This window comes from Bactrocera latifrons, unplaced genomic scaffold (assembly GCF_001853355.1).
Source record: "Bactrocera latifrons isolate USDA-ARS-PBARC rearing strain unplaced genomic scaffold, ASM185335v1 scaffold_51, whole genome shotgun sequence".
NCBI lineage: Eukaryota > Metazoa > Arthropoda > Insecta > Diptera > Tephritidae > Bactrocera > Bactrocera latifrons.
In genome coordinates this window covers 1,404,027-1,416,830 of record NW_017537168.1, presented here as the reverse complement: position 1 = coordinate 1,416,830, position 12,804 = coordinate 1,404,027, and the positions used below count along the sequence as shown (strand labels likewise).

The window sequence follows — 12,804 nt, the reverse complement described above, 5'->3', positions numbered from 1 at the left end:
CAAATTAACAATAAAAAGTAATATTGAATTTTATCATAAAAATATTTAAATAGAAATTAAATTTAGAAAACTCGGAATACTTTTATTTTACTAAAAGCTCTTAAGTTGTAATAAAAATTTATTGAAAGCAGTAACGTAATCCACTGTTATACTGGTTAAAGTCTGCCACTAATTTGCCAAAATGTCCTTAAATCGCTAAACCTCCATATCATTTCTAAAAAGCCAGTTTTCGATAGTGCAGCTATCACACAAATGTATAACGGTTAACTGGATCTTTCTCTACGCATCATGCAAAGTTGTCTCCAGACACATTGATTGATCCTGAGCTCAATGTACTTTCAACAATATTAATAGCTTGTATAGATCAGATTCAGATCAACAAAAGCTTTGGTGTATTCAAAAGCTCATCAGGGCACTTTTAATTATTCAAATAGTCATAATTAAGTTTTCGAACTAGAGCCAAAGTAAATTTTTTAGTCATATCTTGAGATCTAATTTTCAAAAAATTTACCACAGGCGTTATGTGAATTATATCGAATTATTAATGTTGAGCTTTTGGATAATTATGTAAGATCTTTGCTATATTTTGATCAATTATCTTCTTGGAACAGTATATTCATTCTGAGGCTAAGCTTTGCTTAGTGAAAGCTCCGGCTTTATGACAGTTTTGCTAGCAGAAAAGCACTTTTTAGCAACTTTCTTTGTGAATCTGCTCTTGACGAGATTTTAGTCAAATGAAAAGGCTCAAATTATTAAGAGTTGTGTATATCTTATCGAAGAAGTGTTAAAGTTTGCCGTGGAAGCACAAATCTAGGCATAAATCGCTCTCTTTGCGTATTATTTAAAAAGAGTATTGTGATTCACAAAACGTTATGCATAAATATTTACATATATACCGACAACAACAGTATACGTACCGTTATTTGCAACGCCGTTATCAGCGCAAAGAGTTCAAAGCCTCTGACTAAGCGTATAGCATGCAAGCCATCCGATCAGTAACATATGGACCAGCACAACAACAACTTTCCATGTGTTAGTCATCATTGTTGTTGTAACTATTTTTACGCCCAGAAGAAAGTGCATTATCTGCAATTATTATTGTTTATTTTAAAAGGCAAGTGAGAAACAAGTAACGAAACAATAACAACACAAACGGATAACAACAACAAGCAATAATAGGCGCAGTGATAAGTGAAATTCCCACATAGCGCCAAGAGGCGGTGCATTGCACCCACTCTCGTGCGCGCTCTCTTTGTGCAAGACTCGGCATTATGACGTTGTACGCACCAGTTCGCACGCACTCTCTGCTTGGCATCTCGCTTACTCTCTCTCTCTCGCTCTTTCGTTTTAAAAGTCACAAAGTAACTGATACTAATAATTCGTTTTTCCACTTCTCCTCTATCCACCAAACTCAGTTGCTAAGCCACCTTGCACGCTTCGCGCGCTGCCCGCAAAACCGTGTTACTTGGCTGTCGTCTGCTAAACGCTGACGCTGCTGCTGTTGCATTTAAATGAGAAGCACAGCGACGCCATTCAGTCTGCACGTTTTCGTCGTTATCAGCCGGGATTAAGGCTGAAGGATTAAAGGTGCTTCAACTGTGATAAGGAGCATCAAGCAAATGCAAGAAGGGGAGCAGCAGCAGCAACAACTGCGTAGTACATACGTGTAGCACACATTTATATTTGGTGTCAGCAAATCAGCTGTCAAGCAGCAGCAAGCCTCAGTCCGCCATATTTGAGCTCACATAGGCTTCGGTCTCAAAGAGTGCTACCAACCCACCTGTGTCTTCAACGCTCAATGTGTCCGCGAAAGCGGTACTTTTAAGTGGATAATTTACTTTGCCTCATAAGCATATGCATAAATGCATATAAATAAGCGGAAGTTACTATAGTACGTGCTTGTGTGGTTGTGCTGCAGCCGGCGTCTGTGCATTGCTGGCAAATCTCGACGTTTCCGGTTTTTCTGCGTTGCAGTATTTATGAATCGAGCTGCAAAACGAGTTTGTGAAGGGGAGAGCTCTTCCAGCGAACATTTTCAGTGAACGGTGAGTTGGACCTTTGATTTTTCCGTATTTTCTGTGAAGTATGCCGCGAATTATTAAGGCTTAAAGTGCTCGGAAAGGAAAAATTTAATCAGTTTCATCAAAAAGTCAGCATGAAATCCAAAAAAAAGACCGCTGAAAACTCTCTGAGCCCGCTGGGACTATCTAATATTAAAAGTATGAGCGTAACTCGAATATACTATATAACCGACGAGGTTCAGTAATAACTTTTCAATAGCTTACCGCAGACTTCAAAATTTAAAACATAATTTCGACTCGTTAAGCTCCCTGATCAGTTAAAGTCTTGTAGAAGTTGGTACCTAGATGTTTCTATCTCAACTTTCTCTATACAACTTTGAGGATTTTCGATACGTTTTGTCTCCTTACCACATGAATGCCTTTTGAACAAAGTTTGGTGAGATTTTCGATGATTGTGAGTAGATGAACCTTGTTAAGTGCAAGCAGTTCAGTGAATCTCCTGCTTTTTACTCTAGGCAAGAAGGATATCCTAGTTGCAGAAAACCAATTTATCAATAACTGCTAAGCTCTGAAGTCCATAGGTCCAGCGTTCGACTTCAAGAGAATAACATACGCTCAACTCATTCCTAATTCGATGTAATTGGGATGTACCTCCTGCGAGCTTATCGGCTTTGTATTTTTCAATAGTTCGAAAAAATTAAAATCGAACTTTTACTAGCAGTATCCAGAAATCGACTCAAGTATCTAAGAGCTTTGTAGTTTAAAGGACTGGACGAAATACATTATCAAGTCGCTCTTAAAGTACGCAAAAAAGTTCATATCTTGTATGACGAATTCTTCACCTCAAATTAAACTGAACTTCTATCCGGCATTAGTACCAATAGGCCTATGCGTGGCGTATAACCTAACTTTTACTTTATCTTCTACTTGCATAAATTTCGGGCTCTTACACTGAAGTCAAATAGTCTAGTTCGAAAATTCCGTTTTGATTTTAAACTCATGAAATTTTGTTTTACGATCGAATTATACTTAGTTGTAATGTTATCCGACAGACTGGAGAAAATCCTACGAATGGCTGATAGGTAAAAATACGGTTCCATTTCGGTTAAGTTGATCCGACTGTCCTAGATAAAATGCTGCTATTTTTAAGTAGCTCAGTAAAACACTCATTGTGGGGTAAAAAAACTAAACGTAAAAATCTTCAGTCTTTCCAAATTTTATATGTATCGATTTTTTTCGAGTCGTCTACAGCCATCTTAAGGCTCATTCATATAATCTCCATTGGAAATATACTTTTGGCACACATTTGTTGTTAACTCTTTGTCATTAAAGGAAACAAAAAAAAAACTATCTGTGAGCGTTCTCATAATTTTGCACATTTTCAACAACATTCAGGGCATTCACTAATAAACTTCAGGCGAAGAAGAGGAAGCGAAAACTGTGTCACTTGCATTATAATCTCAATGAAATGGCTCGAACAATGGCATAATAGAAACAAATGATGGCAAAATGTAGACAAAGGTGACGGTGGCAAAAAAGAAGCGAAAATAGAAAATGAGAAAAGCACAAAATAAAAACACTAATAAAAGCAAAATAGACGAAAGAGCAAGAAAAAAAAAATCACGAGAATCGGTTGCCGAGTAAAAAGTCAGTACCAAATAAGTAAATACAGCCACCAGCTGCCTGTCTGCTGGGCACTGCCGACAGCAGGCGGCGTCAGTAGTCCATTCAATGCTGTCGCCGCCATTGATTTTTCTTACGGGAATTGGCAGTGTCTATGGCAACTTCAAATGGACTTGTAGCTGCTGTTGTCACTTTATTGCTTTGCCTGTGCGGCGCGTTGTGCTCAGGTCCTCAGAGTTTGGCTTGGCACCTTGGCCTGACGGCTTTTTCGTACACTCCTTTTGCATTTACGCGTTTTGCTTTACTTTTTCACCGTTACAACTGGAATTTATGCTAATACTGACTGGCAGCCCGTTGTTTTTTGTTGGCGTTGAGGCTTTACTTTGCCATTGACTGGTGCGAATGATGCCACCCTTTTTGTGTGGGCCTAACGTTGTTGTGTGTGAAATATCTGTTGGCCTTTGTTTTTTTTTTTAATTTTTTTGTGCTTTGGCGGTGTTTCGCAGTTTTCAGCGGCAATTTGAATAATAATTTTGTTTTAAGAGAGTTGCCAAGTCCAAAGTTGCGATCTCTAGGGTTTTAGGGGGTGATAAAAAGTGTTGATATAATTGTGGGTTTAATCAATTGTGTTAGAAAATTTATTTAGTGAAGAAATGTGAAATTTGTTTCAAAACAAAATAAGTGAAAAACAGAATAATTGAAATAATTTTAATAAATAAACAAAAATTAAACTAGAATTACCAAATTCACGAAATATTTCAAAGCATTATACATATTTTAAGATTAAGTAAAGAAAGCTTTGTTTAAAAAAGCTTCATATAGCATAGAGTTGCCATATTACTTCAAGTTTTTTTAAATGAAGATATAAATAAAAATTAAAATTTTTGGTGAATATTCACTTTTCACTACAATTACTATTTTTTTCAAAGTAAAAAAAATTACTGAGTAGGGTTTCCATATAACTTATTGCAAGTTTCTTTTTAAAATATAAATAAAAATTAAAATCTTCATTTGCCATAAAGATAATTTTATTCTAACAAATTTTTATTTGCTAATAAAACTATTTTTTCCATAAAGTTACGAAAACTCTGCTGTATAGGGTTGCCATATACATACATWCATATGTATATGCATACATATATTTGTTTCAAATTACAAATTTTCTCATAAATTATTATAAAATAATTATTTCTAAAAATTCAAAAAAAAAAAAAAAAATCTTTGCGGTAGTGGGTTGCCAACAAATTTTTTAAAAGTAATATTTTAAAATATAAATAAATATTTTTATTAATTCATTGTTTTTTTTATTCTTCAACAGCACAAAATTATTAAATTAACGCGCTTAGGGTTGCCAATCAAATTTTTAGGAACATTATTTCTTAAAATTTTTTTAAATGAATAAACAACTTTTCAATAAATTTAAAGTTTGTAATTTTTTCATTTCTAAGCATGCTTAAATTTCTTCTTAGTGTTGAATTTTTATAATTTTTATTAAATTTTTGTTCTAACATTTTTTCACTCAAAATCCTTCTTAAATTTTTTGAACAGAAATCTGTTGAAATTTATAAATTTTTCCTTCCCAAGCGTTGTACGCTTTACTACTACTACCGTAAAATTGCAACAACAACTGCAATTACAATGTCTGCGCATTTTCATATCCAGCCAGAATCAACCTTGAAATCACCCGCGGCGTCTAACTACGTTTGGCATTCCTGATATTGCTACTTTTCCACACTCGCTTTTTATTGTACTTCTTGTTATTGTTGTTGCTGCAATTATTTGCATTTGGCATAACAAGACGCTGCCGCTTATCGCCACTTTTATATAAATACCTGCGTTGGGGAATTTGCCGGCACTTCCGGTCTTGTCGCTTAGCAGCTTTTTGTTGCTTATTTATCGCATGCTGTTGTTGTTGTGATTTTACGTTACTTTATTTTAACCGTTGCCAGACTCCTTTTGGTCTGCCTGCCCGGATTTTACGCCGTTCTTAGAAAGTTTGCGGCAAGCGCGGCCGACGGCCTTCTTCTTTGCCGCTTTGCTTTTTCGCTTCACCACATCGAATGTCAACACCCATTTTAACTGTTTTTCATTATTGCCATTATTTGCCAAGACATCGTGCGGCGCGTTGCTCATGCGCTCTCTCCACCTCCAGCAGACATTCAAATTCTGCTGCTTTGCCGTCTAAACTAACGGACTTTGGTAATCTCTTTAGTGCATTGGTTGGTAAATTTTGTATGTATGTATCGTTTGTGCTTGTTTGCTCTTTGCTGCACCCACATTCCATACGCTTAGTTTGATGGCGCTGTTACTGTTGTTGCTTTTGTTGCAGCCGTTGTTAAAATATATTGCAATTGCATGTGGCAGGCAATAAACTTGGCCGAAATGCGAAAAACCAAAATAAACACCCACTCAGCAGTGCACATGTACATTCACACGCCTGCATAATGCATAAATATTTATGTTGAAATACAGTGGTGGCGGTAGAAATGTGATTGTTTAACTTAACTTACTTAGAATAGTATTATTTGAGGTAATGCACCGTGTCCTAGGGTCTATTGTGCCCTCTCCTAAATCACAAGACCTCCCAGAGCCCCAGCAGCCTGAACAGTTCCAGGAGTTTGCCGTGCGTGATGTGAACCCTGCTGATGTAAATGAAATCCAGGGCCTTAAGAGCTTACTTAAATTAATAGGGCTTTAATTTTTTTAATTTAAAAAACATTTTCAATTAATTAATTAATTTTTTTATATAGTTAATTTTTTTTAACGTAACTTTACTTAACTTGACATAACTTAACTTACCATAATGTACTTAACATAACGTGAACTTCCTAAAATTTTGTTTCATTTAAAATGCTGAAATTTTATTTTTATAACGGAACAACTTAACGTGGCTTGACGTAACATAACTTAACTTAACGCAAGGTAATTTAACTTCAAATTAGTAGAATTAAAATGTTGCTCAATTAAATACTAAAGTTTTTTTTTAATCGTACTTGACATAAATTATTTCGAACTTAAATTTTAATTATACTCAATTGGCCGTCAACGTTGTAAAATTTCAATTTGGTTTCATGAAAATACGTAATTCTTTTTATAAAGTACCAAATTAACATGCCTTAAATCAAAAATTGTAAATCAACGTAACTTAACTTAACGTGAACTTAGTAATATTTGTATCTAGTTCAATTGAAAATATTTACATTTTATTTTTATAACGTAACAACTTAACTTGACATAATTTAAATTTACGTAACTTAACTTAATGTAGCATAACTTACCCCTAACGTGACTTCAGTATAATTTAATTTAAATAAATTTAACTTTGTTTTTAACATTACTATATTTTTTTCAAGTCTGAGTAACGTAACTTAATGTGACTTAGCCCAATGTTTTTTTTTTCGCTTGACGTAAATTAGTCTATGCATTTATGATTTAACTTAACATAACTTATACCAATGTATTTTTTTCTTGACCTAATCTTAATTTGTTGTTTTGGCTATTTTTTAAAATTTTTTGTAGGAAAAATGTCTTTCCACATTTTCTTGTCCACCATTGTACCAGCCTGCCATTTACATATCTTCTATATATAGACCGATGGACAGACAGCCTCATTGCAGCATAACAATTTCAAATGTTTACTTGCAAAAAATTTTAAAACAAATAAACACACAACTCTTTCATAGACCCCTGAAAATGTTTAGCCATACTCGCTGACTGCGGCCCAGCGTTGCACCGCATTGCTGCGCTGTGGATATATTTAGTTTTTCTTGGCATACAGTTATTGTCATGGCATAAATTTAAATTTACTCTTGGCAGGATGTTGCCTCCAATATATACATACTATTCGCACACACTGTATGCATGTGGGTACAAGTATTTATTTAAATGTAACACTACTTTCTGCATATCTAATATAATAGTTTTGTGGACTTACAACATTGTAATACGGAACATTTCCAGTATCGTATTTTATTCCATTCGTATTTTGCATACAAATGGTGTGGCAACACAATAAATATAGACAGCGTTTGCTCTTGTTCTGTTGTTGTCGCCGAAGCAGTGTGCAATGGAGCTTGGAATTTATGTAAGTGGTTCCATTTGTTTAACTTTGTTAGCCAAATAAAATACAATGGAGTTTGAGAAAAATGCAGAAAATCATTGTAGTAAGTGTGTTCAGAATTTAAAGCCACTTAAAGGATTGATAGAAATGAAAACTGAGAAAGAAAAGTGGGGAACAGTAGTTCAACTATAGCTTCACTATCTCAGCTGCTGGAGACATCGAGCTCATCTAGATCTGTATTTCCAAAATACCGAAGCTTCCCAAAAATGTGGCTCAATAGGTTCTGCCATTACTTAGAACCATAAATATATCTAGGGTTTCTGTGGACGATCGGGTTCTCACTCAAAATACGTTGTCATAATGTTGAAAATATGGGAATATTTGTCGCTTTTGCACGTCTTTTCACGAAAGGCGGTTCTATATAATCTATAACCTGTTAACCACGTAACCCATCATATAAGAAAATCTTACAATTTAGAGCTTAAATTGTTCGAAAAACGTAAAATCTGATTGAAGTTGGATGAACCCATGACGATGCATGCTTTTAGAGCTTCTCAAATCACACAATTCGTAGGCAAGGTTTTTTTTTTTAAATACTCTGGTAGTTGTACTAAGTTGATTAGTAAATTTCTCTAATATTGGCCGCCTTTTTCATCGGTAGATACTAACAAAACTTTAACTGAATTTACTTTTGTAAAAGCTTCTGGCAAAATTTGATAGGCGAGGTATTTTAGTTCAAAACTTGTGGCTCCATATGTCGGACAACCAGCAGCAGTATTAGAAAAGCGAGATCAAACGTGCGACAAAGCTCCAAGTGACAATTTTGTTACGACCTTACCAGCGATGCTAGTTTTATCAAGCAGCGTTCTAGCAAGCCAGTTGGAGCTCAATCTTCCAAACCTCGAGCTCAATATGGTATAGAGTGGATGACTAGCACATTTTTCACACGACAGCTAGCCCTCAGTGACGTAAGCAAACAGGAACTCTCGGCTTCTACCTTCAGTTTTGACTACTAATAATCCGAAAATCCATCCGCTCTGACATAATTAAACTTTAAACCGCGACCAAGCTTCAGTCCCAGTACCTCCTTTAATGCTTTCCCTTTTCTGCAGAACAACAAAATATGTCACACCCTTATTTCTAAGAAGAAAAACGCCCGAGCGTTTGCATATTTTATAAAGTTGATTACCGAGCTCGTAATCAGCCATGATTGTTTACTTAAGTAAAGCTCGGAGACCTTTTGCTACGCGCCACTACGAGTTGCCGTTATATGTATGTTTCCCTTATTTGTGTAACCTTCTTCTGCTTCCTCTCTCCACCACCCACATATACTCCACTCTCTTCAAGCTGCTTTTCCACATGTTCACCACATCTTGCGCCTACAGCGTCTAAACCAAAGTTAACCAATTTACCGTTACAACCGTTATAGGCGGTCATTTAATCAATTATGCAAAAAATGATTCACAATAAAAATGAACACCTTTAAAACGTATCAACGCCGTCACTTGATGGGGCCACACGAATACTAAGTGCCAACAATAAAAGACGTCGGTCGCCAGCGTTTGTGCTGTGAGTGCGGGAGCGCGCGGGCTGCTGCACTCATCATCACTTTACATATAATGTAACGGCCTCGCGTCGCTCTATGCGAGACGTCAGCTTACATTTGCTACGGCGGCTGTTTGTTGTTTGTGTTGTGATGTCGTAAATCGTCGCATGTCGTGTGTGTCGTATATGTGCCCCCTTATTATGCTTGTTGCTGTACTGACTTACTTTTTTCCTTTCGCTGTTTTGTGAATGAAAATTTTTCCTTGCCTAGGTCGCTTTCTTTCAGTTGGCTGCCTTTCGCTAGTTATTGCGGTTTTGTTGTTTTTGCTGCTGTTGTTGCAGCACGTAGCGACGTCTTGCATTAATAATTAATTAAATGTACAACACAGGCGTTGCATTCACAAAGATCTAGCGTCTTTTGTTGCTGCTGCGGTTCAGTTTACTGAAAGGGGTTCCTAGGTGCTTGGAAATGTTGAGATGAGGGGGCATTGTTTTGTATTTTCTTATTCTTATTTCGTTGAACCAGCTTGGTTTGGAATGACTTTTGAATGCATAGTTGTCTGATGGCCAAGATTTTTAATATCTTATTATCCTGCCGTTGCACCAATCCGATGAGGTCGACATCAAAACCGAACCGTCTCGCATTAGATAAGTGTTGCGTCCACTGGTATCAACACAACACTACTCGGAAGCAGCTAAAGTCAGTCAACATCTTCCAATATGGATCTTACTGTCCCATGATCCATTCTTGCTGCTAAACTGGTCATCCACTTACGTCGAAAAAAACTCAAATCTACCTTTTAAACATAACTATTGAATAACAAAGAGCCTCTGGGATTACTGGGGTTTTTGTAAACTATTTTAAAAGCAACAAATAGATCTTTTAAAGTTATGGAGAACCCAAAGTTGTTGCGATGTCAACAAGTGACTACCTTTCCAATCTGAAAGTTTATATCCTCCAACGATATTGTAATGAAATGGTGGAAAGGAGATTGGAAGTCAAAGAAATTATGAAGGGGTTACTCGATGGTTATCAATGATCTAAAATTGTGGAGTGGTCGTCTCGACGCAGTACTCATCGGGGGAAACGGACGTAGAGAAAGACCTCCCGTACTGTCAAAATCTGTAACAAGTCTTCTTCTGAGGAAGCAGCGAAACTTTTATTATATATCAAAGTGTCAAACGAGTTGTCTTGGATATCCAGTTCACTGTAGTATCCGGCGATCCGGCAACTATTGGCAGTTCTGACACCTGAGACGTCCTCACTTTTGATAAAAGTCAATGCGGCAAACAGCTTAGAATACTAAAGTTTGCGCAAATAACTTTTTGAAGTAGAAACAACAAATGTCGACACAAAGTAAAATCAACAAAAAGTAGAACACGCCAAAGGGAGGCGAACAAGTGTTCGTAAATGCAGTTGGGAAATAGATAAAATCATTAAAAAGTTATTTCGCTGCTGAAGTGGCGGGCGGGTGAAACAAAGCAGTGCACAGCTAGCGTGTACGAGGTCACAGAGCGGAACAGGTCAACAACAAAAGCAATAACAATATTAATGCATAAGTGCATACAAACTATGACAACCACAAAGCAATGATTGTGCAAAAAACGGCAGAGTATGCGAAGTTGGAAATAACGGAAACACCACAAAGCCAAGACGCGAAGTCGTAGTTAAATCAAAGCATGCAAACTGCTACTACCGTCGGGGTACTCGGGTGCATGCAAGGCGCTGAGGAGGGTAAGCTCAAAGGCGCTAAACTTATTGTTATTGCTGTAGTTGTGACGGCGACGGTCACATGTCACGTGCAGTCGACGGAAAGTGTGCGACCTCAATGACGTCAAAGTGAAGACGATCCGGCAAACGCCAGCAAAAGTGGCAGCAAACACTTGAGCGCAACGGCAAAGAAGCAGTGGCTGAGACAAGTAGTTGCACTCGGGGAGATGCCATAGATAGTGTGGATGTTAGTGATAGATAAGTTGGGAGGCAGAGGATAGCAAGATAATGGTGTAGGAATGGAATGTAGAGAAGTGCAGAAAAGTGTAACAGCAGTAAGTGTGTGGTAGAGAAGCAGCTCTGTTGGGGTAGAAAGTAAGAGGTTGCGAGTTAAAAAAGGAAAGGGAGAGAGAGATAACTTTTTTATCACCGCAGCTTTTATAGAATAATTCAGATTAATTAAATAACTAGCTATAAAGAAGCATTCGCGTTAAGTTTCATATCCATAGTTTTACAAATGTGGACTGGAGGGCCGACTGAGAAAACAGTTATGTGGCAAGTAGGCTGGATTATCAGCCGAACTCACGGATTTCAGAGTCATTGAAATGCTAGAAAAAATGATTAATTTTTACGAAGTTCCAACTCGAGAGCTTTAGAAATGTGGACTGGAGGACCGCCCGTCTGGCAAAAACCCATCCATACTCTCTCTTAACCAATCACTGTGTTGTATACATAGTTCAGGAAAGTTTATAGAGCCTTAGTATCTACAAGTTACAAAGAGCTTCGCTGATGTTGCCAGACTGGCAGAATGAATAGTTGCCTTGGTGGAGCTAATGGTTCGGCTCGTTTCGTTGTTTCGCTCTTGTTTGCTGGGGCACGGCGGCTTTCTTGGCTTACTGCACTCTGTTACTCGGTGTCAGCGGCGACATAACAAGTTACTGTAGCTTATTAGACGACATTTTGTTGTCACTGTTGTTGTTGGTGGTGCTTGTTGTAGCAGTTTTGCGATAGTTGGAGAAGTCAAGTCGTACGCTATTTTACATACTAATAGCACGACAGCCAATTGCAACAACAACGTAGGCAATTTTAACAACAACATTGTATTCAATTGCAACACCAACAACAACAAYACTTAAAAACAATAGCAACAACAAAGCGAACATCTGTATGGCATTGACGCGCTGCTGTGTGACATGGTCTGCTGTTGGCGTTGCATGTTTACAATGTTGCATTTAGCTATTTTTCCACACTTACACATACACAGACGCATATTTACACACACATTTATACATATTCACTTGAGCTACTTGCGTCAGTTGCAGTTTTTTCTAAGCTAAGTTGAGCACACAGATGCATATATGTCACTATGTGTTTACTATATTAGTTGTTGTTGTTGCTCGTAGCTATTTGTTTAGTTATACACACAGCTATGAATGGCAAACACAAAGGCGAAAAGGTGCAAAGTTCAAGCCACAAATGAACATAGTATTAGCACATATTTACTCTATCTACATAAATGTGTGTGTGTGTATGTATGTATGTATATGAATGCATGGGACATGACACCTAAAAGTATAACACATAGTATTGTTTTCATTATCTGTTTAATCTCTATATTTTTGTTGTTGTTTATTGCTGTGCATGCTAATGAGCAGCGTGGTGGTATGTGTGTGTTGCTCAGTAGGACAGTAATTAGTGTTGCCAGCGTGTGGGCGTGACAAGTGAGTGATGCTGTCATGTAGAGAGTGGCGCTTGAAGATTCACCATGGAAGATTTTTAGTGAAAAATTAAAAATAATATATTTTAATTAATTTTTTTTAGTTTTGTTGTAATTTTTAAATTTT

The 12,804-nt window shown here is 37.0% G+C and overlaps 1 protein-coding gene across 8 annotated transcripts in view; it reads left to right on the top strand.

The window, feature by feature from the left end:
* LOC108973961 (uncharacterized protein CG43867) overlaps window positions 1-12,804 on the top strand; it is a 257,468-nt gene that overhangs the window by 2,528 nt on the left and 242,136 nt on the right. For 7 of the 8 annotated variants that reach the window (XM_018941520.1, XM_018941521.1, XM_018941519.1 and 4 more), the window contains exon 2: window positions 1,416-2,045. The exons of the other annotated variant lie outside the window; for it this stretch is intronic. The gene's annotated coding sequence lies outside the window, so the exon portion shown is untranslated. The remainder of the gene's footprint in view (window positions 1-1,415; window positions 2,046-12,804) is intronic. 8 annotated transcript variants of the gene reach the window in all.